Genomic DNA, 26,709 nt, shown 5'->3' on the forward strand with positions numbered 1-26,709 from the left:
TGAGAAGGGTGGCTGCAAGCGGAGGCTGGGCCACGCCTCTGATCTCCAGGAGCCTGCGAGCAGGGGGGCCGGCAGCTGGAGTAATTCTACCCCTGCACAGCCCAGGTTGTGTTCTTTTTCCTGGACAAGATTTATAGGGTAGGGCTTAGTCTAACTGCAGACAGACAGTCCTGGGGGGCCCTGCTCGCCGGTGTTCCCAGCCGTTCCGTTCCCCGCGGAGCCGCTTCACATGACTTGATGGATTGTGCTGGCCTTCGTCGGCGACAGAGCGGGGCACGGACACCACCCCAGAGTGTGCACTTTTAGGGGCGCTGTCTGCCCTGGGGCTCTGCAGAACAGTCGGCTTGGGACTTGGATTCAGAACCAAATGGGAGTTGAGTCCTGGCCACCTCCCTTCCTGGCTGTGTGACCGTGGGCAGATTTCTCAACCTCCTTGTGTGTCAGTGTCCCTATCTGTCAAATAAAGACACTCACAGCCTCATCATGTTGTTGTGAGACAGGAGGGGACTTCGAAAGCTCATGGGAAAAGACAAGCAAAAGATACATTTATTTTTTGTGGTACAAGAAATTTGAAATTCATGCATTGCTCTTTTAAAAAAAATATTTATTTGAAAGGCAAAGTTACAGACAGGCAGAGGCAGAGAGAGAGAGAGACAGAGAGAGAGAGAGAGAGAGAGATGTTTTCTATCTGATGGTTCACTACCCAAATGGCCACAATGGCGGGAGCTGGGCTGATCCAAAGCCAGGAGCCAGGAGCTTCTTCCAGGTCTTCCACACGGGTGCAGGGACCCAAGGATTTGGGCCATCTTCTACTGCTTTCCCAGACCATAACAGAGAGCTGGATCGGAAGTAGAGCAGCCGGGACTCGAACCTGCGCTCATGTGGGATGCTGGCACTGCAGGCACGTCTTTACCCGCTACTCCACAGCTCCGGCCCCTGCATAATTTTTTTAGTATGCATTTGTCATGGCCTTTTGGAAGTCCCCTCATAATGAACATTAAGCACAGCCCCTGGCAAAGAGAGAGAATAATAAATGGGAGCCATTAGTGTGAGGTCGTTCAGTGAATTCACCTCCAGCCCAGAGCCAATGGCTCTCTCCTGTTTGATACAGGTCATTAGTGTTAAGTGGACAGTGTCACCAGACAGAGGGCTGTCACCCAAAACCAGTGGGGGATGGAAGAGACGCCACTCAATGCTGGGTCCAAATCGGCCCATGCTGGACAGCTGGGATGGATGCTGGGTACAGAGACATCTCATACAGGCTGCTCACGCGTGCCGTGGGGGTGGCTGTACGCCTTCTCCAAGCAGGGCTGTAAGAACATGCCTGGACTGTACTGGATGCCCTTTGGCTTACCCAGCGGTGTCAGCTCCCAGATGGCTGGGCCTTGCTGCAGATCCGAGTGGTCATCTGCTGCTCCCCCCTGGGAGAAGCCACAGCCCCGACTGTCTGCAACTGGCTTTGCTGAGCCGCAGAGGCCGCAGCCCGGGTATAGAGGATTCTTAAGGTGGCTGAGAGTTTCTGAGAAGACAAAGCAGAATAAACACTCGTCCCCGTGGGCCACGGTGGAGTGACCTTTATAATTTTCAGCTATTTCTCAGGATTGCTTTCTGTAGAGCCTTTGTTTTATTCCATTAGATTTTGAAGTTGCTAGGAGGATGCCTACAGTCTATTGATTCGTAACTTGGTGCCCCAGGATGGAGTGAGAGCAGCCCTGCCCCTGACTCTAGGTCTGCAAGCCGAGTGCACTGTATAGGAGGAGCCCCGTTTCTACACAGATGTCCCGACACAGGGCCTGGGCCGTTGGAAGGATGGTTCCAATGTCCTCGGCGTTGGCTCCAGCCGTTTCTTCAATGAGTGTGTATTTGCTGTGTGCACAGCTGGATCCGGGAGGCTCTGCCCTCAAGGTTCTCATTCAAGTCTAGATTCTGGCTGGCTTCCACTCCCCAGGCGCTGTCTCCCTGCAGCTTGTCCTGGGGGTGCAGCCTAGGGAAGCAGGCCACATGCACTGCGCGCACCTTGGTGGAAGAGGATACGCGACATCTGGCAACCTTCCTCTCTGCTCAGCCTGTCACCCAGCCTCCCGCCTGCGGGGTCCCGGAGAGCTTTGCCTTCCCACAGCTGAATTCACTCCATCGCAGATTCTTCTTTGCCTAAATCTGATTGGGACAGTCAGGATGTCGGAGCAAATGTTGTGATCTGAGTCAACAGCGATAAACCGGAAACGACAGTCTCTCTATTACAGCCTTCCCCTCTGGCCCAAGTGTAAGGTCACCACCAACCTGCACCTTCCAGGGCCTCAGAGAACACGTAAGAAACTGGCTTCTCGAGCTTGCCCCGAGGCACCGGAAATGAGGTGGCGCATGCGCACATACAGCGACCACGTCCCCGGGATAGGGAAGTAGCCTGCTGTACTCTGCGGCTGGCGCCGACTTATTCTGGCCTGTAGGATTCCTCACCATCCAGAGTGGTGGGAAGACCAAGTCAGTTGCATGAATGAATGCATGGCTGAATGACTGAATGACAGGAGCAATGCCCCTGTGTGCCATGTCAGTGCTACACAAAGCAAATTAAGTGCACAGCCTCACCTTTGTGTTCACCTCCTGACTGCCTGTTAGGTGTTGGCTGCCGCGGGGAGAGAAACAAAAAGGAAGCCATGCTTCTACCTTGACCCAGCAAAGCGTGTGTCAGATTACAGAAAAATCAGAATGTCTGGAGATAAGGGTGCGGAGTTTTATCGAGTCATCAGAGTAAACCGAGTTTTGCAGAATTGCCACAAAGCTGTGAATGTCCTCACGGCCCTCGTTCAGAATGCGTTCAGCGAACAAAGAAATCTTGGTTTGATTCCATTTGTTTTAAAGATTGTGCTCTACAGATGCATTTTTTAAGCATAATATAAAAATATAAAAATGGCTAAGTGAATACGTTAAACCTTTTTTTTTCAGATACATAGATTTTTCCCCCAACTGGTAATTTTGCAGAGGTAGAAAGTTACGAGTATGCACCAAATTATTGTCTAATCCTTGGGACCTTCTGTTTAGAGTTCCAGACGTGCGTAGAGTGGGAACTGCTTGGTTTTCTGTGCTTATTTGCAGTCTGTTGGTACACACACACACCTCCTCCAGGACACAAAGGGTCCTCTCCATAGGTGGTTCTTAGAAAGTGTCCCGAGAAGCGAGGGAGAGGTCCCAGGTGCCCCAGGGCCCCGTGGCCCCGTTTTGGGGCAAAAGCACCCAGCTCTGCCCCCTCTGCCTTCTGGGGCACGACTCACACCTGTTGAGAGCGCTCTGGCTCCTCCGTGGAACTTTACAAATGAGCTTTCGCGCTGGTTTCCCAGGGCTCCCAGAACAAAGCAGCATGAACCGGGCAGCTGCCTCCCTCCCACTCGCGGGGGGCTGCGGGCCGAGATGGGGCTGTCCGTAGGTTTGGCTGCTTCCGAGGGCTGGGAGGGAAGGATGTGTTCCAGACTTTCCTCCTTGGCTCGTGGACAGTTGTCTGGATGGTGACACAGTGTTCTCCTATATGTATGTCTTGTCCAAATTCCTCCTTTTTATAAGGACACCGGCTCTATTGGACAGGGGCCCAGCCTGCTCCAGGGGCCTCTCATCTTAACTGACTACAGCTGCAGTGACCCTGTTTCCAAACGCAGTCACACTGTGAGGTCCTGGGGGCTGGGATTGCAACACGCGGATTTGGGGGGAAACATATCACAACCTGTAACAGCTGTGAGGGCGGGAGGAAGGCCCCTCCATCCAGCCACCCCTCCTGCTCCCCGCCCCCTCCCAAGCTGCTCCCCAGCATTCCCCTGTGGGCGACTGAATCCCTTTAGGCACTTGTCCCTTTGCATTTGGAGATGGCGTGGTGACCAGGGATCTCCCCTGTGGAGGGGAAGTCATACGGGGAAGAGGCAGCCATGAGCTGTCCTCAGCCTGCCCTGCAAACTCTGCTCAGCATGTGGGTTTGTGTGTGTGTGTGTGTGTATGTTTGTGTTTTTTGTTTGTTTTTTTTTTTTTTTTTTTTTTTCCAGAAAACAGCACCTACAAGCCTTACCCTCCAAGCCATCAGAAGAGGCATTGGATGGGCTGGAGCAGGTGGTGTGATGAGAGCCCAGAGCCAGTGTCACCTGTGGTAAATAGGAGTGCAGGGTCAGGAGGTGGGGTGCAGCTGACACCTGGCCCTTCTGTGTGTGTGATGGTCCTGCTTGCACAGTGACGTGGGGCTGAGACCTGGAGAAGCCCGGGTGCTCTCTGAGGCCCTGGAAACCAGTGTGGCATTGAGGGAGTGACTGCTTTGTGATTATTGCTGAGGCTTGTAGTGGATTTCTGAATACCAACCAAGATGAGCTGTTGTTTACAGGGTTTTTTTTAAGTGCATTTGAAAGGCAGAGAGATGAGAGAGAGAGAGTGACACATACGTGTGTGTGTGTGTGTGTGTGTGTGTGTGTGTGTAGGAGAGAGAGAGAGAGAGCTTCCACCCACTGATTTGCTCCCCAAATGCCTGCAACAGCCAGGGCTTGGCTTCCAAAAAGCTGGGAACCAGGAACTCAATCCAGTCCTCTTTTAAGATACAATGAAACGTGGGTGGCAGGAACCCAGTTACTTAAGCCCTTCCTTGCTGCCACCCAGGAAATGAGTTAGGAGCCAAAGCCAGACACTCCAGGTGGGACATGGACATCTCAGCTCGTGTGTGGCTGGAAGGCCACGATGAGCCTTTTGATGCAGTCAAAGGAGTGCCGCAAATAGAGAGGATGGTAAAATCCTGCTTTGGGCAGGTCTAGCTTTCCACTGGGTTGCTCTCAGCATAGAGAGTGTTGTGCAGGGGACAGCACTGAGGCATGGCAGGCAGAGCCACCACTTGCAACACCAGCATCTTATATGGGTGCCGGTTCAAGTCCCGGCCACTCCACTTCTGATCCAGCTCCCTGCTAATATGCTTGGGAAAGCATCAGAAGATGGCCCAAGTGCTTGGGCCCCTGCTGCCCATATGAGAGACCCAGAAGAAGCTTCTGGCTTCAGTCTGTCCCAGCCCTGGCCACTGTGGCCATTTGAAGAGTGAACCAGTGGATGGAAGACCTCCCTTTTTCTCAGTATCTCTCTCTCAAATAACAAATCTTAAAGAGTGTTGTGCTGCCTACCCACATGGATGGAGGAAGCAATGGGAGATACATCTGGAAAGATCCAAAGGCAAAAGTCAAAGGCAGCAATGTCAGAAGGAGAGGACTCTGGCAGACCTGAGTTCGAATCCTGACTGTTTTACTTCCCGCTGGCAGACTCTGGATAACTCATTTACATCACAGTTTGCAGTGCGCTTATCATCGTGGTGCCTACTGGTGGGGTTGTCATGTGGTTACGGCTGGCACAGGGTATCCACAAAGGGGTCTTCAAAAAGTTCATGGAAAATATATATGATGAAGAAATTACACTTGCATTCCCAAAAGTTTTTGCACCAAAAGAAACTTCTTCTTTTGTTTTTTTTTTTTTTTTTTTTTTTTTTTTTAGGGAAGGAGGGATGGAGGAAGAGAGAAAGAAAGAACTCCCATTGTTTTATTTATTTACTTTTTTGACAGGCAGAGTGGACAGTGAGAGAGAGAGAGACAGAGAGAAAGGTCTTCCTTTTCTGTTGGTTCACCCTCCAATGGCCGCTGCGGCCGGCGCGCTGCGCCAATCCGAAGCCAGGAGCCAGGTGCTTATCCTGGTCTCCCATGTGGGTGCAGGGCCCAAGCACTTGGGCCATCCTCCACTGCCTTCCCGGGCCACAGCAGAGAGCTGGCCTGGAAGAGGGGCAACCGGGACAGAATCCGGCGCCCCGACCAGGACTAGAACCCGGGGGGCTGGCACCTCAGGCGGAGGATTAGCCTATTTAGCCGCAGCGCCAGCCGAAACTTCTCTTTTAATTCCGTTTTTCCATAAACGTTTTGAAGTCCTGCCGTACCTTGAGCGGACTCTGCTATTGTCGATGACCTCATAATTCGCCATGGACGCAGCTGCCAGCAAAGACCTGAGCCCTGCAGAACAGCCCCCAGAGGACCCGAGGGCTCTGGTCTTGCCTGTCCCACAAAAGCTGCTCTCTCAGCAAGAGTGGGGCCCAGAGCCCCCAGCAGCCCCGGCTCCTGGTCCTCTGCTGCGGCCTGTGTGGTTCAGTGTGGACTGCACGGCTTCCTGAGCAGCAAGGAGCCGTGGGCAGGGAGGGGAAATGGGTTGGCCCTGTGTACACCTGCGCCGGATCAATGGCCCCATTGTAGAGCCGGGCCTCCCAGCAGCCTGCGCCTGCGGCACGCAGCTCTGTGGCCATGCGGTAGTCATCACCTGGGCTTGTTTTTCACACCTGTGTTAGTGTCACTTGTTCCCCCAGTACCTCAGCTTTTTAAAGAAATACGTATTGGAGAGACAGAGCACTCCCGTCTGCTGGTTCGCTTCGCAAATGCTCACAAAGGCTGGGCCAAAGCTGGAAGGCAGGGACATAATGGTGGATTAGAAGATATGAACTGTGGCCATCTCAGTTGATATTGCTAAGTTGCAAGCCCAAGAGGTGCCCTGTCCTTGTTATCTAGGCACCTGCTTATCTCCAGAACCCCTGCCAATGCCAAATTTCATCAACCCACTTTTAGCTTGGCCAGTCTGATAAATGACCTGCTGTGTCCTCATAGTTTAAGCTGTGCGTCCTGATTGTCCCTGGTTTCCTCTTCCTGGTCAGTCTCTAACTTTCTGATCTCTTCTTGCCCCTTACTACACACACACAGTTGTGGGGAAGCACCCGCAGTTTTAGTGGAAGCCTCAGAAACACCTAGGCTGAAAGGTAAATCCAGGCGAGTGGGCACCCGAGCTTTCAGAGAGCCGCCATGACTCATGTCACACAGCCAGACATGCTGTTTAACATCGGCTCAAACTTATAAGGTCACACGTACGTGGCACACACACTTCAGCTATGCTGGCTGGCCACACCTCAGTCTCAAATCCATCCCATCTGTGGCCTGTTGCGCCCCCTCCTGTCCCAGCATGGGCCTTATGCTGGCTGCTCCCCTACGGTTCCCAGGGAGCCACCCTAAGAGGGAAGTTGCTGGGTGGATGGGTTTGAGTCCCCTCTGAAGGGCTGTAGTGTGTGCGCAAGGTTCCACCACGTCCAGGCTCCCCGACAGCTTCCCCCGCCTCCCCCCAGCCCTCTCTGTTTCAACGTTGTCTAATGATGCCTGGAAAGGAGCCAGTTCCAGAACTGGCGAGAAACCTGACTTGTCCAGGTGGCCGCAAGACCACCCCAAAGCCAGCGTGGACCTCTACCCCTGAGTGGGTCTGCTCATAAAACATGATCCATGTTTCTCTTGGGGCACACACACATTTCTCAGATGAGTTTGTCACCACCCACACTGCTGGCCCTGCCCGATGGCAGGCAAAGCTTTAGAGACTTGTGGACCTGGCAACTATATATTTTTTTAAGAATGAAAAAATGCTCATATTTGTAGTGCTACATATTTCTTTAATTTCTGCGGATTAGCTGTTGAGGGCCCTGGTGCTTTGCTAGTATGAAGCCTAAGCATCATTAGACCTACTCAAGCCAGGATTCACACTTGAAAGGTGTGACCAAGGAAGTCATTCGACCCCTTCCTAAAAGGAGGAAATATGCAAAGCGCGGTAGAGTTTCTCGGCGCTGGTTCAGGAATGCCCCGCCAGCACCTTGCCAGCTCTCCCCAGGAGCCATTCCTAAAATCAGGACTTTCCTGCCACTGTTGAGAACATTTACTCTATGACACTTTCTATAAAGGGAAAAATCCTTTTTCTTAAATGTTCAAACCTGCAGAATAGTGTAGACTTAAACATGAAGGGAAACATTTTTTTTTCTTTTGACAGGCAGAGTGGATAGTGAGAGAGACAGAGAGAAAGGTCTTCCTTTGCCGTTGGTTCACCCTCCAATGGCTGCCGCGGCCGGCGTGCTGTGGCTGGCGCATCGCGCTGATCCGAAGGCAGGAGCCAGGTACTTATCCTGGTCTCCCATGGGGTGCAGGGCCCAAGCACTTGGGCCATCCTCCACTGCACTCCTGGGCCACAGCAGAGAGCTGGCCTGGAAGAGGGGCAACCGGGACAGAATCCAGTGCCTCGACCGGTACTAGAACCCGGTGTGCCGGCGCCGCAAGGCGGAGGATTAGCCTAGTGAGCCGCGGCGCCGGCCACATTTTTTTTTCTTAAGACTTATTTATTTAAAGTCAGAGTTACAAAGAGGAAGTAAGAGACACAGAGAGGTCTTCCATTGGCTGGTTCACTCCCCAGATGGCCACAATGGCCACGGCTGAGCCAGGCTGAAGCCAGGAGCTGGGACCTTCTTCTAAGTCTCCCACATGGGTGCAGGGGCCCAAACACTTGGGCTGTCTTCTGCTGCTTTCCCCCAGGTTATTAGTAGAAGCTGTATAGGAAGTGGAGCAGTTGGGACGTGAACTGGTGCCCATATGGGATGCCGAAGTTGCGGGCAGTGGGTTTACCTACTATGCCACAATGCTGGTCCAGAAGGAAAACTTACTGATGGTTGTGTTGGGTGAGAGGTCATATTACAAAGGGCTGGAAGATGATTGAAGAGTAAGGAGGCATGATCCCCAGAGATGCTGGGACAATTCAGCCTGGGGAGTCCCCACGTGTGACTCAAAACTCGGCCGGTGCCGCAGCTCACTAGGCTAATCCTCCGCCTTGCAGTGCCGGCACACCAGGTTCTAGTCCCGGTCGGGGCGCCGGATTCTGTCCCGGTTGCCCCTCTTCCAGGCCAGCTCTCTGCTGTGGCCAGGGAGTGCAGTGGAGGATGGCCCAAGTACTTGGGCCCTGCACCCCATGGGAGACCAGGAGAAGCACCTGGCTCCTGCCATCGGATCAGCGCGGTGCGCCGGCTGCAGCGCGCTGGCTGTGGTGGCCATTGGAGGGTGAACCAATGGCAAAGGAAGACCTTTCTCTCTGTCTCTCTCTCACACTGTCCACTCTGCCTGTCAAAAAAAAAAAAAAAAAAAAAAAAAAAAAAAAAAAAAGAAGAGGAAGAGACCCGAGCTACACTTGCTCTGTCTCGCCAAGGGCTGCCCTTTGTGATGTTAGGAACCTTTACTGGATGGCCGTGAGATGTCACCAGCATGCTCTTGGGCTTTGAGTCTCCAGAACTGTGCATTAAATAAACTTCTATTCTTTATAAATCACCCAGTCTGTGGAATTTGGTTGTAGCAACAGAAAACAAACTAAGACACCAGAGGTTTCCAATTGTCTCAAGGAGACCATGAGTTAGACAAAGGTTAGGAACCAACTACAGGGTTAAACATGGCGCCGTGAGCAGGATCCTGACTGCAGCTGACATAGAGAGATGGACTGAAGAGGAAGATAGAGGTAGAGACAGAGGCTACAAACCATCATTTTTAGGACTTTGCCCTCAAGGAGAGCAGAGAAATGAGAGTGTAGTTCAAAGCGGGTAAACTTCATGAGAGTTTTTATTTTACCTTTTCACTGGGAGATGTTTCAGCATATATGCATGCCCTTGTAGAGTGAAGGGAAATTGCTAGGGTGAAGTTCTTGAGGCAAGAGAGAACAGGATCTGATGCCCAAGTGGAAGCGAGAGCTAAGGTAGGGATGTGCCAGTGAAAGGCAAGCCTGTGAACACCCAGAGGGAGTGTGCCCCAGGCAGAAGGAACAGCCAGTGGGAAGGCAGGGGTGTTCCTGGTGCTTACAGAGACGGCTGGAATTGGAGCATATGAGGGGTGCAGCTGTCCTGTAGTCTGGGGGATGAGGATGATCATGTAGGGGCAGGGCCAGGGGCAGAGAGAGTGGTGAAGAGACCCTTTGGGTCACCCCGGCCAGAGAGGATGGTGGCTTGGTCACAAGAGGAAGCCAGGGTGGGTCACACAGGTGTCTGTGCAGCTGCTGTTCTGCCTTTACAGACCCTGTAGGGGAAGGGACCTCCATGACTTTATGTCAAGGAAAGTCCAATTAATTGGGGTAATTTGGCAAGCCCTCCCTCAGGAATAAAATTTGAGAACAAGGGGAAAAAACCCAATAGGGTTGCAGGCAGGCAGGAAGTCAGTATCTATAGTCCAAGAATGTGAGAAGTTGGCTTGATTCCTTGGTCCTTGCCACTTCCCCATATTGGCTAGCTTTGCACCCTCAGTGCATTCCTATGTGGTAATTAGCCAAAACCATGACTGTGCCTCTCAGAGATAGCAAGACAGGAACATGTTGAGGAGACCACAACTTCCTGGCAGCCAGGCCAGAGTGGAGAAAAAAGCCTAAGAGGCTGGAGCCAGGCACCGACTCTGAAAGGCCCTGGTGCAGTGGGGGAGGGGTGGCGGTCATTGCTGATAGTCCTCTGGTGAGTGACTGTCTGAGCAGTCCAAGAAGTCAGACAACAAGAGCCCTCTCGTGTGCTTTTCCTGGGGGCTGGCCATCTCTGAGAAGCATGCAGTGTCACCCAGACTCCCCCAGCTTCTGAGAAGAGCTGCAGGCATCTCCATTGACACCTGCCGTGTTTTGTGTTGGACAGCAAACCGGTGGGGATTTCAGTTCACCACATTTCTGCTCCTTCACAAGCCCATATGTGGATCAAGTGATTCAGGGAGTTAAACTTTGTCGGGAAACGTTCCATATTGTGTGTGGAAGCAGCATCTAGGACGGAGGGGATGAGGATGGGCAGGAGAATGGGCTCAGGGCAGTGAGAGCAAGTTCACCAGGGGAGGCGTGATTGGTCCAACCCTGGCATCCATGCATCATGTGCTTTGGTATCCATGGCTACTGATTTTAAACTTCAAAATAATCTTTTCTGTAACACAAGGGATCTTCAAAAGGCTTAAGAGGGACCGACACTATGGCATAGTGGGTAAAGCTGCTGCTGCCTGCAGTGCCAGCATCCCATATGGGCACTGGTTTGAGTCCTGGCTGCTCCACTTCTGATCCAGCTCTCTGCTATGGCCTGAAAAAACAGTAGAAGATGGCCCAAGTCCTTGAGCCCCTGCACCCATGTGGGAGACCAGAAAGAAGCTCCTGGCTTCAGATCGGCCCAGCTCCAGCAGTTGTGGCCATTTGGGGAGTGAACCAGCAGATGAAAGACCTTTCTCTCTCACTCTCTCTCTCTCTCTCTCTCTCTCTCTCTCTCTCTCTCTCTCTGCCTCTGTAGCTCTGCCTTTCAAATAAATAAATAAATATTGAAATAAAAGTTCAAAGAAAATCATGCATATATTTTAAATTATTTTTCAACAAAAATGAACTTTTAAAACATTTATTTGAGGCCGGCGCCGCGGCTCACTAGGCTAATCCTTCGCCTTGCGGCGCCGGCACACCGGGTTCTAGTCCCGGTCAGGGCGCCGGATTCTGTCCTGGTTGCCCATCTTCCAGGCCAGCTCTCTGCTGTGGCCCGGGAGTGCAGTGGAGGATGGCCCAAGTGCTTGGGCCCTGCACCCCATGGGAGACCAGGAGAAGCACCTGGCTCCTGCCGTCGGATCAGCGCGATGCGCCGGCTGCAGCGGCCATTGGAGGGTGAACCAACGGCAAAGGAAGACCTTTCTCTCTGTCTCTCTCTCTCTCACTGTCCACTCTGCCTGTAAAACAAAAAACAAAAAACAAAAAACATTTATTTGAAGGGCAGAGACCAACAGACAGAAACCTTCCATTCACTGATTCATGCCCCAAGTTTCTGCAATGGCTGAATTTCTACAATGGTTCACACGCACGATACTTGAGAGCCAGGAAGTCAATCCAGAGGTCTCATGTGGGTGTCAGGAACCCAAGTGCTTGAACCATCACCCTTCTTCCAGGATGTGCATGAACAGGAGACTAATTGCTCAGACAAAGGCAGGGACTCAGCTACGAGTGACAACTCGGGGGGGGGGGTGTCTCTGAGATTTTCTACACTGAGAATTCGTCCACCATCGTTAAGTGTTTCTAGACGTCTATTTATTGGAGAAGCAGAGAGCTCCCATATGCTAGTTCACTCCCTACATTCCCACAACAACCAGAGCTGGGCCCTGCTGAAGCCAGTAGCTGGGAACTCAATCCAGGTCTCCCACATGGTGGCAGGAACCCAATTACTTGTTCTAGTGTAAAAATTTTTGAAATTCATGCCTTTGGAGGGTCTTAAATTCATGAAGATGCCGACTATGAAAAAATAACGCATTGATTTCAAAATACCTTTTAATTCCACTCTTTGAAGGACTCTCGTGAATATATACTCTTATTAGAAAGAATTGGCTCGTGCTACTGTGGAGGGTGAGAAGTCCAAATCTGGGAAGGTCAATGGGATAGTTCCAGTTCAGGTCTGAGCCCCAGAGCTAGAGAAGACAGATGTCCCAACTCGAAGACAGCAAGGAAGCAGAAAGTCAGACTCCTTCCTTACTGAGCTTCTTATTCTACTCAGGTCTTCCTTGGGTTGGATGAGGTCCACCCACACTATAGGGGGAGGGGGTCTGCTTTATTCACTCAACTAAATCAAATGCTAATCTCATCCAGAAACATCCTCACAGGCACACTCAGAAATAATGTTGAGATCAGATATCTGGGCACCCCATCATGGTCCAGTCCAATTGACACATACAATTAGCCATCACATGGAGCATATCCCACATGATTTACTTCTGACACTTAATCAATGGCATACATCATAGTAACACTGTAGGGACCAAAACCACATGGTCGTGTCAGTTGAGGCAGGGAACGCCTTTGCTGATAAAAACACTCAGCAAGTTAGAAATACGGAGGAACTTCCTCAACCTCATAAAGAACATCCTTGAGAAACTCACTGCCAACATCATATTTCATGGTGAAAGACTTAAAGGTCTCCCCTTGAGGTCAAGAACACGGCAAGGCAGTGTGCTCTCACCGCTTCCGTGCAACACATCCTTAGGGAAGTCGGGCAATAGAAAGAAAGGACAGGACCTGGCTGGAACGGAACAAGTCAAACATCTCTGTTTGCAATGGCATGATCTTGTTTACAGAAAAATCCCAACGGATCCACCAATGAACTGGTAGAGCTTCTACAGGAGTTCAGTAAAGTTGCAAGAAAAAGATCACTGTCTAAATGTCGGTTGTTTTTATGCACTTGCAACAAGCAATCTAAAAGTAGAATAGCTTCAGAAAGAAGAGTCCCCTGTGCTGTTTTCCCTGAGTTTGACTGTGGACGGGGCAAGGGGCCTCGGTCAAGGGCTGTGTTAGGGTGGTGCTGTGATTATCCCCAGGAGGTGTGCGGTGGGAAGGGTTCAAAGGTGGTTGAACCGGAGGAAAACCACTTCCAGGTTCTGAGAAAACCCTTCCTATCCGATGACATCCTTCCTACCAGGACTGTTGTTTCCAGAGGTCCGCAAGTAGACAGCCGCCTAGTGGTTGAGTTCAGACTCCAGCATGCAGCCCTGGTCCCACATTAGTCTCCCAGTCCCTCACGGGAGGACCTGCGGCAGCTCAGGGGTAAGTTTTGGTTCCTGTAAGTAAATGTCCCTGCCGGAGACATTTACACTTTGCTGTGGATGAAGTTATAATCTGCATCGTGCTACACAAGGAGATAACAGATGGAAAAACGGTGGGTATCTCTGAGAATTGAAAGACAAGTTGGGAAGCAAAAGAGTGATGAAAACGAAAGCTTGTTCCGATTCTCATTGCCAACCTTGACCTCTCTAGTGGTGAATCAAAAACAAAACACGCTCCCCTGTGCTAGGATCAAGTTTTGTAATTGATAAAGCATGGGTGTGGGCTTACAGCTAACGAGGTAAAGTCAGCATGAATGGGATTTCTGCTCACAGCTTAAGAAAGTACAACATAACGATAAAGATCACCCAAGGCCACCCTGCTCTTACATCCTGGAGTCAGGGCTTAAGCCCAGGTCTCTAAATTCCAAATTGTGTGTTCGTTCAATGCCACTCTTGTGGGAGGAATTTATCTACTTTTTTCTCAGACAGATTTTAAAGCAGCATGAGTACCCTTTGATATCATACAATTCCCTAAAAATACTTTTAAAGAAGTTTCTTCTATCAGCTAAAAATCGAAGGACTGAAGAGTGATGAGCACTTCCTGTTTTTAAATATTCATTTATTTATCTGAAAGTCAGAGATACATAGGCAGGAGAGAGAGAGAGAGAGAGAGAGAGAGAGAGAGAGAGAGACCCTCGCTAGAGGGGTCTTTGATTGAATTATTGTGAATCCTGGGATTAATGATAGCACTTCAGCTATTCAAGTTAACAGGAACCTGCCCTACCAAGAGTACTTGTGTTGGTAGCCTGAAAAATAGGTCAGAGATTTCTTTTTAAGATAAATATCCTGGGGCCGGTGCTGTGGCACAGTGGGTTAAAACCCTGGCCTGAAGCGCCGGCATCCCATATGGGCGCCGGTTCTAGTCCCGGCTGCTCCTCTTCCAATACAGCTCTCTTCTATGGCCTGGGAAAGCAGGAGAAGATGGCCCAAGTGCTTTGGCCCCTGCACCCACATGGGAGACCAGGAAGAAGCTCCTGGCTCCTATCTTTGGATCGGCTCAGTCCGGCCGTTACGGCCATCTGGGGAGTGAACCAGCGGATGGAAGACCTCTCTCTGTGTCTCTACCTCTCTTTCTAACTGTCTTTCAAATAAATAAAATAAATCTTTACCAAAAAAGATAAATATCCTTATATTTCCACATGACACATGATGTAGGGCATTGCCTACCTAAGGGCTTGGTTGATGTTGAAGCTAGAAGAATCAGGAATCATATGTCTTTCTGGTACACAGCATTGAGCATGGGTAGCCGAGCAAGTGCACCTGTTGGAAGCACAGGTGACGCTTCAGTGAGTGACCTGGGAAAAGACAAGAAGGAGGAGCAGTTTGGGGCCAGGCACTCGCTTTGATAAGCAGAAGCCCTAGAAGGTCCTAGGGGTGAACCCCAGGGCCCCCAAGGAAGGATGCTTGGATGGAGGAGAGAGCGTCAGGCCTTCCTGTGCAAACACTAACTGTTCCCCTAACCCGGGCGGCCTTGGCCACCCTCCGAGCTTCTCCTCTGTCCGCCAAGGGGTGCGCTCAAGGCCCGGAGCAGGAATGCAAGCGCTCCCTGAGCTGGCAGTGCTGCTGGGGAATGAGTGGATCCTTGTGCTCTGTCAGCCGGAACCCGAGTTTGCATTCAGCCTGCACTGCTGACTGCGTGGCATTGTTCACCAACTTATTTCGTCTCTCCGAGTGTGTCTAAATCTCCTTGGTGGTAAAATGGGAATAATGACTTTGTAGCTTCTATTTGGTGGCTTAGTGGCAAGGATTAACTGGAAGCTTTCTAAGAAGAGGGTCTGGCACACAGACATTTCTGAAGAAAACTTTGGTCTTTGCAGTGATGGCTGAGGGACCTGCAGGGCTGCATGTGGCAGGTCTTGGCCTTGGCCTTGCATGAAGGTCACCACCTTCAAGTATGTATGTGGCCATTAAGAGCAGAGCCACTAGAGTCCATCTGTGTGACTTCAGAGGCAGAAAAGGGTAATGCAGAAGGGCTCTAGACTTCCCCCGCCCTGTGTTTGCTTGGCACGTGGAAGAAGTTCTCGCTGAGGTCAGATGTGCACAGCTCTGGGAGAGGATGAGGGCTGGGTCATCCGGAGGATCCTGGTGGATACTGTCTGGGGCCATCTGGGTCCCCTTGAGGAGTGAGGCGCTTACTCCCTGGTGGTGATGGAGCACACTCCTTAGCCATCAGCCCTCTTCAGGGGCTACTGTGCAGTGCAGGGGTCAAAGGCCCAGGTCTCGCCACTCACCTGGCTTGGGACATCTCTGAGGGCCCATCCTTATGTCCTACGGAGTCAGCTGGGGGCTTCTGCAGGGTTGCAACACAGCCAAGCTTCTCACCCCGCCCAATCCCGCCCCCTCTTCTCGTCTGCCCTCCCCTGCCTTTCTCCTCTCTCCTTTTCCCCTCCCCTTCCCTTTGTGGTTTCTGGGAGCCCAGAGCTGAGCCCATAGGGCCCCCAGTGATGGAGATTGGGAGTGAGAAAGGAGTCGGGGGCCTGAGGCTGTGCTGCTGCCCGGTCTGTTTCATGGACTGTGGTCTGAGCTGCGTGTGATAGGGGCAGATTCCTAAGTGCAGCCATTAGTGGACACGAAGGGGCCATCACTTGGAGTATCACCCAATAATCAGCCTCGAGTGGGAGTGGCTTAGAAGAATGATTTATGGTGACAAGCAAAGGAGATGATAGGAACACACAGCTCCCCTGAGAAGCAGTCTGCCAGAGCTTTTATAGCAAGGGTTAAGGCGTGTCCAGGATGTAGAAAAGGGGGAGCAGGAAGCCCTCCGTGCTCGAGCAACACACCCCTGCATACATCGCATGCTTGGAAGTCTCACTCCAACTGTTGCTGGCAGCTTCTCTGGGTGGTGGTGTTCCGCCCCTCCCTGAGTACAGGGTTGCAAGATAAGCTTTCCTGGAGCACCCCCTAAGAACAGGCTCAAGCAAGTCAAGCGCTCAGATTCTCTGCCCGCGTCCTGTGCTCCCTTCTTGCCTAAATCCTACACTCTTGGTTACAAGACTCCCCCCCCCCCCCTACACTCCCCACCCCCCCACCCCGTCAGAAATCTCCCTCCTTGCTCCTGAGGGGTAAGGGGGGGAAGAAAGTCCTTCTGTAACTACTTCCTGCTGAGTAGGGGTGCAGCATCCCCCAGGTTAGAGGAGGGAAACTCACTCTCTCTGCAAGACTGAGGGAAGTCTTGGGTGACTGGGAGCAGCCGCAACAGGCATGGCAAGGCATTGGGATTATTTATTTATTTGAAAGTCAGAGTTACACAGAGAGAGAAGGAGAGGCAGAGAGAGAGAGAGAGAGAGAGAGAGAGAGAGACAGAGAGGTCCTCCATCCACTGGTTCACTCCCCAGTTGGCTGCAACAGCCAGAGCTACGCTGATCCAAAGCCAGGAGCCAGGAGTCCCCTCTGGGTCTCCCACACAGGTGCAGGGGCCCAAGGACTTGGGCCATCTTCCACTGCTTTCCCAGGCCATAGCAGAGAGCTAGATCGGAAGTGGAGCAACCGAGAGTCGAACCAGTGTTCATATGAGATGCTGGCACTGCAGGCGGTGGCTTTACCCGCTATGCCACAGCACCAGCCCCCCATGTTGCTTTTTTTTTTTGAAGAGGTTTGAGATATGACTCCAGTTCACATGAGTATTGGTTAGGAGGGTTCTGGATAGACCCAGGAGCTTTCTTCACTCAGGTCTGGTGAATACAAGGCGTCGCATCTTGTAGTTTAAGCAAAGGATGAGTTGTTAGCAGAACCAAGTAGGGTCCCATCCTGATGGGACTTTGCAGATTCTGGAAGGAGCTCAATTTCCAAGCCTATGTAGATGTAGTCTCCTGGTGCGTATGAATGAAGCTTCCGCTCCCTGTGTGAGGGTAGCTTCACATTTGCATAAGGTTGGGACGGCCACTACCTGCCCCTGTTGTATTATGTGTTTCACTGGCCTCTCAGGTTCCATACCTGTACAGGCCCAGGGGCCAGCCACACAGGGGAAGGCTCTCCCATACAGAACTCAAAGGGGCTAAGGCCTAATTTTCTTTCAGGGACTGTTCCAACACAGGCTAAGGAGATAGGTAAGAACTGTAACCCATTTTCACAAGTTGGCTGGCAAAGCTTAGTTAAGGTTACCTTTGGGGTCCGGTTGTTTCTTTATGTCTTTGCAAATACTTGGGGTCCCCAGGCAGCATGCAATTCCCAACTTACCCCAAAAGAGCCTGGGACATTCCAGCCGACACTCTTGGAAACAAAGGCTGACCCATTATCACTTTGGATAGTCCCAGGCAGACCAAATCTGAGGATCAAGTCTCTTAGCTGGCTTTTACTGACTTCTCCAGCCTTTTCAGTTTGGTAAGGGAGGGTTTCTGCCCACTGGTGGTATCTGTAAACAAGAGAAGGGATTTCAGTGCCTGGGGGCTGTAGGCATTGCTGTGAAGTCAACCTTCCCATCTCTGGGCAGGCGACCCCTCATCTGCTTTGTGTTGTCAGGTGGGGGAATGGGAGGCCTGTTCCGCACCTTACTTTTAAGGCATTGTTTTATTGTTTAATCTGGGGTTCTGACTACCTTAACTAGTCAGTTATACATAGTGGGTGGAACAGTGGGCGTACTTCCCAGCTGCCCATTAGTTGGTTCTGGGGTATCCACCCCTGAGACAGTGGTCCTTTAAAATCCCTCTTCTTGGCTTCCTGTGGCTCTGCCTGGGAGTACTTGGGCTTAAGCTTAGAAAGGGGCAGAGAAGGTTGCAGAGGGAGCCGGAGGCCCCTCTGTCAGGCCTGGCCACTTGGCAGCAGCACCGGCTTCTGTTACCTGCGGTGTTCCTACAGAATCGCCTTTGTGATGTCCTCTGCAGTGCACAACAGACACTGTTGCAGGGTTTTCTGCAGCCTGAAGCAGCCTGGGCTTTTCTTCACCGTATTTAATCTCTCTGTGGTTTGCATTTCAGAGCCCGCTTTCTTCCCATGCCTGAGAGCGGGGGAGCCCCTGGCGTCTCTACAGACTGGTGAAGCCTTTCCAAGTCCCCGTTCCAGTGTCCTCTCCGGGGCTGTTACTTCTGCCTTTTGTGCAGGCATCCCTGGCGCAAGACTCCTGGCATCAACAGTGCCAGGTAAAGACACACTTGCATACCCCACCCTCCATTGACCCCTTACCATAAAACTGTGCCATCTACAAGCCGTAGTGCTTCTGCATTAGGCGGGGGCTCCCTTCTGAGATCTTTGCTGCTTGAGTTCACCAGGTCTGTAATTCACAGCAATCACATGGGAGAGGGGCCTGAGCATCCGGGAGCAGCGTGACAAGTTCCGAGGCTGGTAGGACTTTCGAGTCACGCACACAGTAGCCAGCAACAAGGCTGGATGCTGCAGCATCTGGCCTCAACCTTTGGCGCCCTTTTGTTTCCAGAATATTTGCCACCTGCTATTGGGGAATTGTCCCCTAGTTCATTTTTCCACTTCTCCAATCAGTAGATAGGTGGCTGCAATTGTCCACAGACAAGGTGGCCATCCCCAGGGAACACTGTATCCAGCTGTTTAGGAAAATAAGCCGCCAGTTGTTTGAATGGTCCCAGCATTTGGGGTTAGCACTCCTGCTGGGATTCTCTTTCTTTTGTGTTCATACAGGCCAAAGGGCTGTTCCAGAACAGGCAGTCCTAAAACAGATACCCTGTTTCAGATTCTCTGTTGCCTAAATCCCATGCTCCTGGTTACAGGGCCTTAGTCCACTGACAGCACGTTGAGCAAGCTCCCAGCTCATTATTCTCCCAGCCTCCAGGGGAAAACACACCTGCCTTCCGAGGTAAGCCCCACGGTCTTTTTTTTTTTTTTTTTTTTGACAGGCAGAGTTAGACAGTGCGAGAGAGACAGAGACAGAGACAGAGACAGAAAGGTCTTCTTTTTCCATTGGTTCACCCCCCAAATGGCCGCCATGGCCTGTGCGCCTGGCCGGTGTGCTGTGGCCAGTGCGCTGTGCCGTTCCAATGGCAGGAGCCAGGTACTTCTCCTGGTCTCCCATGGGGTGCAGGGCCCAAGCACCTGGGCCATCCTCCACTGCCCTCCCGGGCCACAGCAGAGAGCTGGCCTGGAAGAGGGGCAACCGGGACAGAATCTAGTGCCCCGACTGTTACTGGAACTCCGTGTGCTGGCGCGGCAGGCGGAGGATTAGCCTAGTGAGCCGCGGCGCCGGCCTCAATGGTCTTAACTCTAGCAACAGGCACACACAGTAAGTTCTGAGTTATCTGAGGTCAGTGCAAGGTTTGGCTGTTGCTTTTCTGAAGAGGACAGTGTGGAGATTTCTCTTCCATAGATGCAGCTGTCACTTAAGAGAGTATCGGCAGCCGGCGCCTGCCGCTTCTTGGTCCAGTGTGCTGTTCTTGCCCTATCAAAGTGAAGTGTCCCTCAGGTTTCAATGGTTTTGCTGGTCTGCTACTCCAAATAGATTATATTTTTGAAGAGACCTCTTCTTAGGTCATACTGAAAAAAATGTAAGGACCAGAGATTATTTGCAACTTTCTTTTTTTTTTTTTTTTAAATATTTATTTGAAAGGCAGAGTTACAGAGAGAGAGAGAGAGGTCTTCCATCCAATGGTTCACTCCCCAATTGGCCGCAATGTTCGGAGCTGTGCCGATACAAAGCCAGAGCCAGAAGCAAGGAGCTTCCTCCGGGTCTCCCCGGACTTGGGCCATCTTCTACTGCTTTCCCAGGCCACAGCAGAGAGCTGGATCGGAAGAGGAGCAGCCGGGACTAGAACCGGTGCCCATATGGGATGCCGGTGCTTTAGGCCACAGCGCCAGCCCCTTATTATTAATTTATTTCAACTGGAACTTTGGAAAGCACCCACATTTTATAGCTGAGTTAGTGATTTGGTTTTAGCCCTGGACGCATAAAATGAACATGAATCACATCAGGAACCTGTGTAGTAGTGTAGTAGGTTCATGAACAGAGACAAGACACCAAGGCCTTTAACAGGAAGCAGGCTTTATTATTATTATTATTATTATTACTATTAATATGCCAGGTGGATTCATATCAAAAAAATCTGAGCCCCAAACAAAGAGGGGCCTTTCTTTATATGTCTTTTTAATTTCTTTGTCTTCCTTAAATGGTTACATGTGTACATTTGATTGGACATTCTAATGTTACCTGGGGGCTATAGGAATTGATACAATACTGCATGCCTACATAGTTATGGGTAATGATTAGCTAGTTTTCTTAATGCACCCAACAGTTCTTCTGCTGCTGGCAAGGGTTAAAACCATCGCCCTGTGCTGGCAAGAAGCAGCTGAAATAGTTAAAATCAGCAGATAATTATCACATTCCATTCCCAGGATAAGTTTTATTTTCTTCTTCTATTTTTATTTAGGGAAAACTTCTAACACACACACACACACACTCACACACTCACACACACACACACACTCACTCACACACACACACTCACACACACACTCACACACACACTCACACACTCACACACTCACACACTCACACACATGCCTTTTGATGCTCAGACCCTCCCAGGGGTCACAGAGCATCATTTTGGTTCAAGGACTTCCATTCCCACGGCATCATGACTGTGTAACTGTTTCTTTCTTTCTTTCTTTCTTTTTTTTTTTTTTTACAGGCAGAGTGGACAGTGAGAGAGAGACAGAGACAGAGAAAGGTCTTCCTTTGCCGTTGGTTCACCCTCCAATGGCCGCCGCGGCTGGCGCACTGCGGCCGGCGCACCACACTGATCCGAAGGCAGGAGCCAGGTGCTTCTCCTGGTCTCCCATGGGGTGCAGGGCCCAAGCACTTGGGCCATCCTCCACTGCACTCCCTGGCCACAGCAGAGAGCTGGCCTGGAAGAGGGGCAACCGGGACAGAATCCGGCGACCCGACTGGGACTAGAACCTGGTGTGCCAGCGCCGCAAGGCGGAGGATTAGCCTAGTGAGCTGCGGCGCCGGCTTGTTTTTTTCTTTCAGCCCGGGCCTCTCTGAGGCTGGAGACAGTTCTCATAAACAGGGGTACCAGGCAAGGTCAAATCAGACAGGCCCCCACAATTACAATCATAGCACCTCTGAGAGATTTGAATCCACCAAAAGTGGAAAACCAAACACGTCTCCGGGTTCCACCCTTTCCAGGTCTAGACTGGAATGTGGGTGACCTCTGTCATTTGATGAGTAATTTTTTTAACCTTGTCCCCATCATCTATTTGTAAATAACAGTTGCTTAGATTAAATCTTCTGCAAACTCCACCTGTAGAAGTAAGTAAGTAATCCAGGATTAGGCGATTTTGGAAGATAGCATTGCACATTGGAGTATGTGGTTTGGCTGATATATTGAGAGTTCTTGCACTTTCATAGGTTTATAATCTCAGCAACAGCCCGTACCCTGATGATGTCATTTAACACATGAATGGGAGTGGATATCCCCAGGACCCATCTCTGCCCAGGTGGCGGGACCCTGCAGACTCCTTGGTTGGCAGAGAGCAGAGGTGGTTTCATTGTGTCTGCAGCGTTCTGAGACCCGTCCCTGGCAGGAGTGATGGGCAGGGTACAGTAGGGTGTGCTGCTACCCTGGCCTGATCAGGTCAAGTGAATACATGAGTCACAGGACGAGGGACTCAGGCCCACGAAAGGGAGCCAGATTGGAAGTAACCAATGACCACGAAGCATCTGGCCCACAGAGGCAGAAGAAGATGGCTGAGAGACACTTTTTACCACAATCCCAGTCAGCCGTAGTGGTTGTCGCCAGTCCCTCTTGCTAAAACTAAGGCTAAAACTGTAACAGAGAGAAATAAGGGATTTCAAAGCATTGCAAGAGAAAACCAGTACGAGGAGGCAAAAAATAAATGGGGCAGCCGATTCTTCAGTCTTCTGCTGTGCGTGTTTGGTATGGCTACTTCGAATCTTTAACAGTGCTATTAGTAACAGCGGGTCCCAGTGTAAGGGAGTGTCTTGGCACAGTTTATTTAATTGTTCTTAGTGACCAGTTCACGTGTTCTACTTTTTCAGAGCTCCATGGCCGATAGGCCGAGCGTAACTTCTGGGTCATTCCTAACCTCTTGGCCACCATCTGTACCACTTCCGTTACAAATGCAGCCATTGTCAGACCCCATGGTAACTGGAATTCCAACATGTGAGATAATTTTATTTTAAGATTTATTTTATTTATTTAAAAGACAGAGTTACAGAGAGAGGTAGAGACAGATAGACACATTCACACACACTGGGCGGGGAGGGTCTTCCAATTGATGGTTCACTCCCCAGATGGCTAGAATTGCTTGAGCTGAGCCAATCTGAAGCCAGGAGCCAGGAGCTTCCTCTGGGTCTCCCACATGGGTGCAGGGGCCAAAGGACTTGGGCCATCTTCTACTGCTTTCCTGGGCCATAGCAGAGAGCTGGATTGGAAGAGGAGCAGCCGGGACTAGAACTAGTGCCCACATGAGATGCCGGTGCTTCAGGCCAGGGCTTTAACCCTCTGTGCCACAGCGCCTGCCCCAGGATCATTTCTTTTAGCAAAACCTGGACCACCTCTTGGACCTTTTCAGCATGGGTTGGGAAAGCCTCTATCCAACCCGAAAAGTACACACAAAGACCACTAAGTATTTGCAACCTCAAACATGGGGAAGTTCAGTGAAGTCCACAATTTAAGTATTTTTTTTTAAAGAGTTATTTATGGGGCCGGTGCTGTGGCGCAGTGCATTAACACCCTGGCCCGAAGCGCCGGCATCCCATATGGGTGCCGGTTTGAGATCCGGCTGCTCCACTTCCGATCCAGCTCTCTCTGCCTCTCCTCTCTCTGTGTAACTCTGACTTTCAAATAAAATAAATAAAATTTTTAAAATGTGAGTGTCTTTATTTATTTATTTGAAAGGCAGAGTTACAGAGAAGCAGAGAGAGAGAGAGAGAGAGAGAGAGAGAGAATATCTTCCATCTGCTGGTTGACTCCCCAGATGGCAGCAACAGCCAGAGCTGTGCTGATCCAAAGCCAGGAGCCAGGAGCTTCCTCTGGGTCTCTCACATGGGTGCAGGGGCCCAAAGCCTTAGGCCATCTTTTTTAGGCCATCTTCTACTGCCTTCCCAGGCCAAGCAGAGAGCTGGATCGGAAGTAGAGCACCCGGGACTCGAATCAATGCCCATATGGGATGCCGGCACTGCAGGCGGTGGCTTTACCTGCTACGCCACACCACTGGCCCCCACAATTAAATTTTTAAACAGAGTATCCTCTTGCTCTGCACCTGTGTGTGTGTGTGGGAGCGGTGGCATTTTAGGTCCTTGGCAGGAGTTGTTTCAGGCATACATTTGACGTTGTCCACATACTGCCCAAGCTGTGCTAGAAAGCCCAGGGACGTAAAAGTGTGGCCCCACGTGGATTCCAGGGCCCTTGGGCCAGCATGAGCTCCTTGACAGAACTGTTTGACAAAAGCTGGGGCTAGCGACTTGGGGACAGCAAGCCGGCCGTCCTCAGATTTTCTCCCTCTCCTGGGGATAAAATTTCATGGTTGATTTTGAACCAGCTTAGCTCATACTTGGAGTAGTTTGGGTCCCATTGCACAAAGAGGGCTGGGAAACAGGGGCAGAGGTCAGGGCCACTGGCTTTATTGTTTTTTATGTTTTCGTATGGCCACGAGCTCAGCTTCTCAGCTGGCCTTTTGGTTTTCCTGAGCTGCAAAAGCTGTTCTCCTTTGATGGCCCCAGCAGTGCGTAGCGGCCACTCTTTCAGGTGCCCACACAGCATGCAAAAGTCCAAGAACTTCTCTCCCCCTGACCTGACGAGTCTCCTGCCTTTATATGAAGCTCCGTGCACCCGGAGAGTGGCAAAGGTGAACTTAGAGTCTGTGTAGATGTTGGTGCTGGCGCCTGCCAACCAGCGGGAGGGCTCAGTCCTCACAGGCAGGGGCTTAGCCTCAGTAGCCGCGTGGAAAGTCACCACGGGCTATTCTGCCGGGCACTTTCCCTCTCTAACAAAACTGCTGCCGTCAGTCAAGTATGCCACCTCAGGGTTCCTATGGGGCTGCTCTGCTAGGTCTAGATGCCTAGAAGACACTGCACCCATGACCTCTGTGCCGTCATGCTCTGGCACGCCTGGCCCGACAGGCAGTGGAGTTGCTGGGTTTAAGGTTTGTACCAGCTCCGGGCGAGTGTGTGGATTTTTACACAGCAGTCTGACACTTGGCCATGTGGGCGTTGGTCAGCTAGAACTGTCCTTCCTGTTCCATCAGAGTTAGGACTGAGGGAGGAACCCGGATTGTTGACTGCTGGCCCATAGTAAGTCTATCCGCCTCTGATACTAGGAAGGCTGTGGCGGTGAGGGCGCGGAGGCAGGGTGGTCAGCCTTGAGACAGTCAAGTTGTTTAGACGGATGTGCCACTAAGTGATGCCAGGACCCCCACGGGTCAGTACCCCTACTGCAGTGCTGGTGTTGTCATGCACATGTAGAAAGAATGGCTTAGTGATGTCCTGGAGCCCCAGAGCTGGGGCATTGGTGAGCACCCTTTGAGTCTCCCTGAAGGTTCTGTTTGTGCCTGTTTTCATAACAGAGGCTTTCACTCTCTCCCCAACTATGTTGCATCATAAAGTGGCTTTGCCAAATTAGAGATTAGGTACCAGATCCCGCAGAACCAGCAGCTCCAAGGAATTCTCCAACCTGTTGCCTGGCCATGGGGATCAGATTGAGCAAGCTGCTTTCTCTCGGGACTGAGCTGATGATGTCCTTGGGGCAAGTGAACGCCAAAGTATCTTACCTTTTCTTGGCAGATTTGAGCCTTTTTCCTAGAGACCTTGTAGCCAGCCCCGACAGGGAGTGAGGGGAAGTCGTGTCTGCTCAGGGCAGTCTTCCCATGTCTGCTCTGTTAGCAGGAGATTGTCCACATATTGGAGTGGCGTGCAGCCCTAGTGGTTTGCTGGGAAAGCTGTTTAATTTATTTATCTGAAAGGAAGAGTTACAGAGGCAGAGGTGGAGAGCGAGGTCTTCCATCTACTGGTTCGCTCCCCAGATGACAGCCGTGGCCAATCTGGAGCCAGGAGCTTCTTCCAGGTCTCCCATGTGAGTGCAGGGGCCCAAGGACTTGGGCCATCTTCTACTGCTTTCCCTGGCCACATCAAGGAGCTGAACAGGAAGTGGAACAGATAGGACTCAAACCAGCACCCATATGGGATGCTGGCACTGCAGACAGCAGCTTTACTCCCTATGCCCTGTTCCTTGATTTTTAAATTGTTATAAAACCTGCATTTAGGAACATTTGTTAGGCACCAGTGCTGTGGCATAGCGGATAGAATTGCCTCCTGCAGTGCCATCATCCCATATGGGGACCAGTTCAAGTCCCAGCTGCTCTACTTCCAATCAAGCTCTCTGCTGTGGCCTGGGAAAGCAGTAGAAGATGGCCCAAGTCCCTGGATTCCTGCACCTGTGTAGGATTCCTGGCGGAAGCTCCTGGCTCCTGGCCTTGGATTGCTGCAACTCCTGCCGTTGCAGCCAATTGGGGAGTGAACCAGTGGATGGAAGACCTGTCTCTGCCTTTCCTCTCTCTCTGCGTAACTCTGACTTTCAAATAAAATAAAAAAAGAACATTTGTTAGTCTTTTTTTTTCATAAATCTGATTGGCTTTTAGAGAATACAAAACTGTGGATGACGAAAGACTTTAAATAGCCATGATTGAAATTATGAAATTCATTGATTCACAAGAAGAGACACTTGCTTACTCCACACAGTAGTTTAGAAAACACATGTAGGATTTTATAACCATTTATCCCTTTTAGGCCTCTGGGTCTTTTTTTTTTATTTAGATAACTATCATGGCATAACAAGATTATTAGACTTTTGCAACTTCAGACATTTGTATCAGTATATTTTATATTAGTATAACTTAAAGTTTAGCATCATTTTATATCTTGACAGTACCTTTAATATAATCCAGATGTTGGGTAGGAAGTTAAAAATTAGCTTATGTGTGTGTGAGAAGAGCCTGAAAAAACTAGCATTCGCTTTGGAAGCCCCAGAAGCCCAGCATTTTGCACTTCAAAGTCCTACCTAGACCCTGATAACCTTCCAGGTGGTCCCATTCCTTCTGCCAATGGAAGCTCCCAGAGAATTCTGTCTCCTCAGGACCAGATGGGTTACCTGACCTGACAACATGGGGCAACAAAACCTTCACAGAAACCCCAAGGGAGGCTCCTCTGCTCTGCCCAGGGCCAGCAAATTTGGGGATGAATTGATCAATTTTCTCCTAACCAACCCTTTCATCAGGGTTCCCCATCCTACATCCCGGAGGAGAAGGAGGAGGGAGTAAAGAGACTCCCTTAAAA

General features: G+C 50.9%; 1 long non-coding RNA gene across 5 annotated transcripts in view; it reads left to right on the top strand.

The window, feature by feature from the left end:
- Positions 1-5,435, top strand: part of LOC103346962 (uncharacterized) — a 62,995-nt gene extending 57,560 nt beyond the window's left edge. For all 5 annotated transcript variants that reach the window (XR_007915465.2, XR_011386462.1, XR_011386464.1 and 2 more), the window contains one exon: positions 1-5,435. This exon is cut by the window's left edge. This is a non-coding gene — a long non-coding RNA (uncharacterized lncRNA).
- Positions 5,436-26,709: the final 21,274 nt, after the last annotated feature.

This window comes from Oryctolagus cuniculus, chromosome 2 (genome assembly GCF_964237555.1).
Source record: "Oryctolagus cuniculus chromosome 2, mOryCun1.1, whole genome shotgun sequence".
In the NCBI taxonomy this organism is placed as follows: domain Eukaryota; kingdom Metazoa; phylum Chordata; class Mammalia; order Lagomorpha; family Leporidae; genus Oryctolagus; species Oryctolagus cuniculus.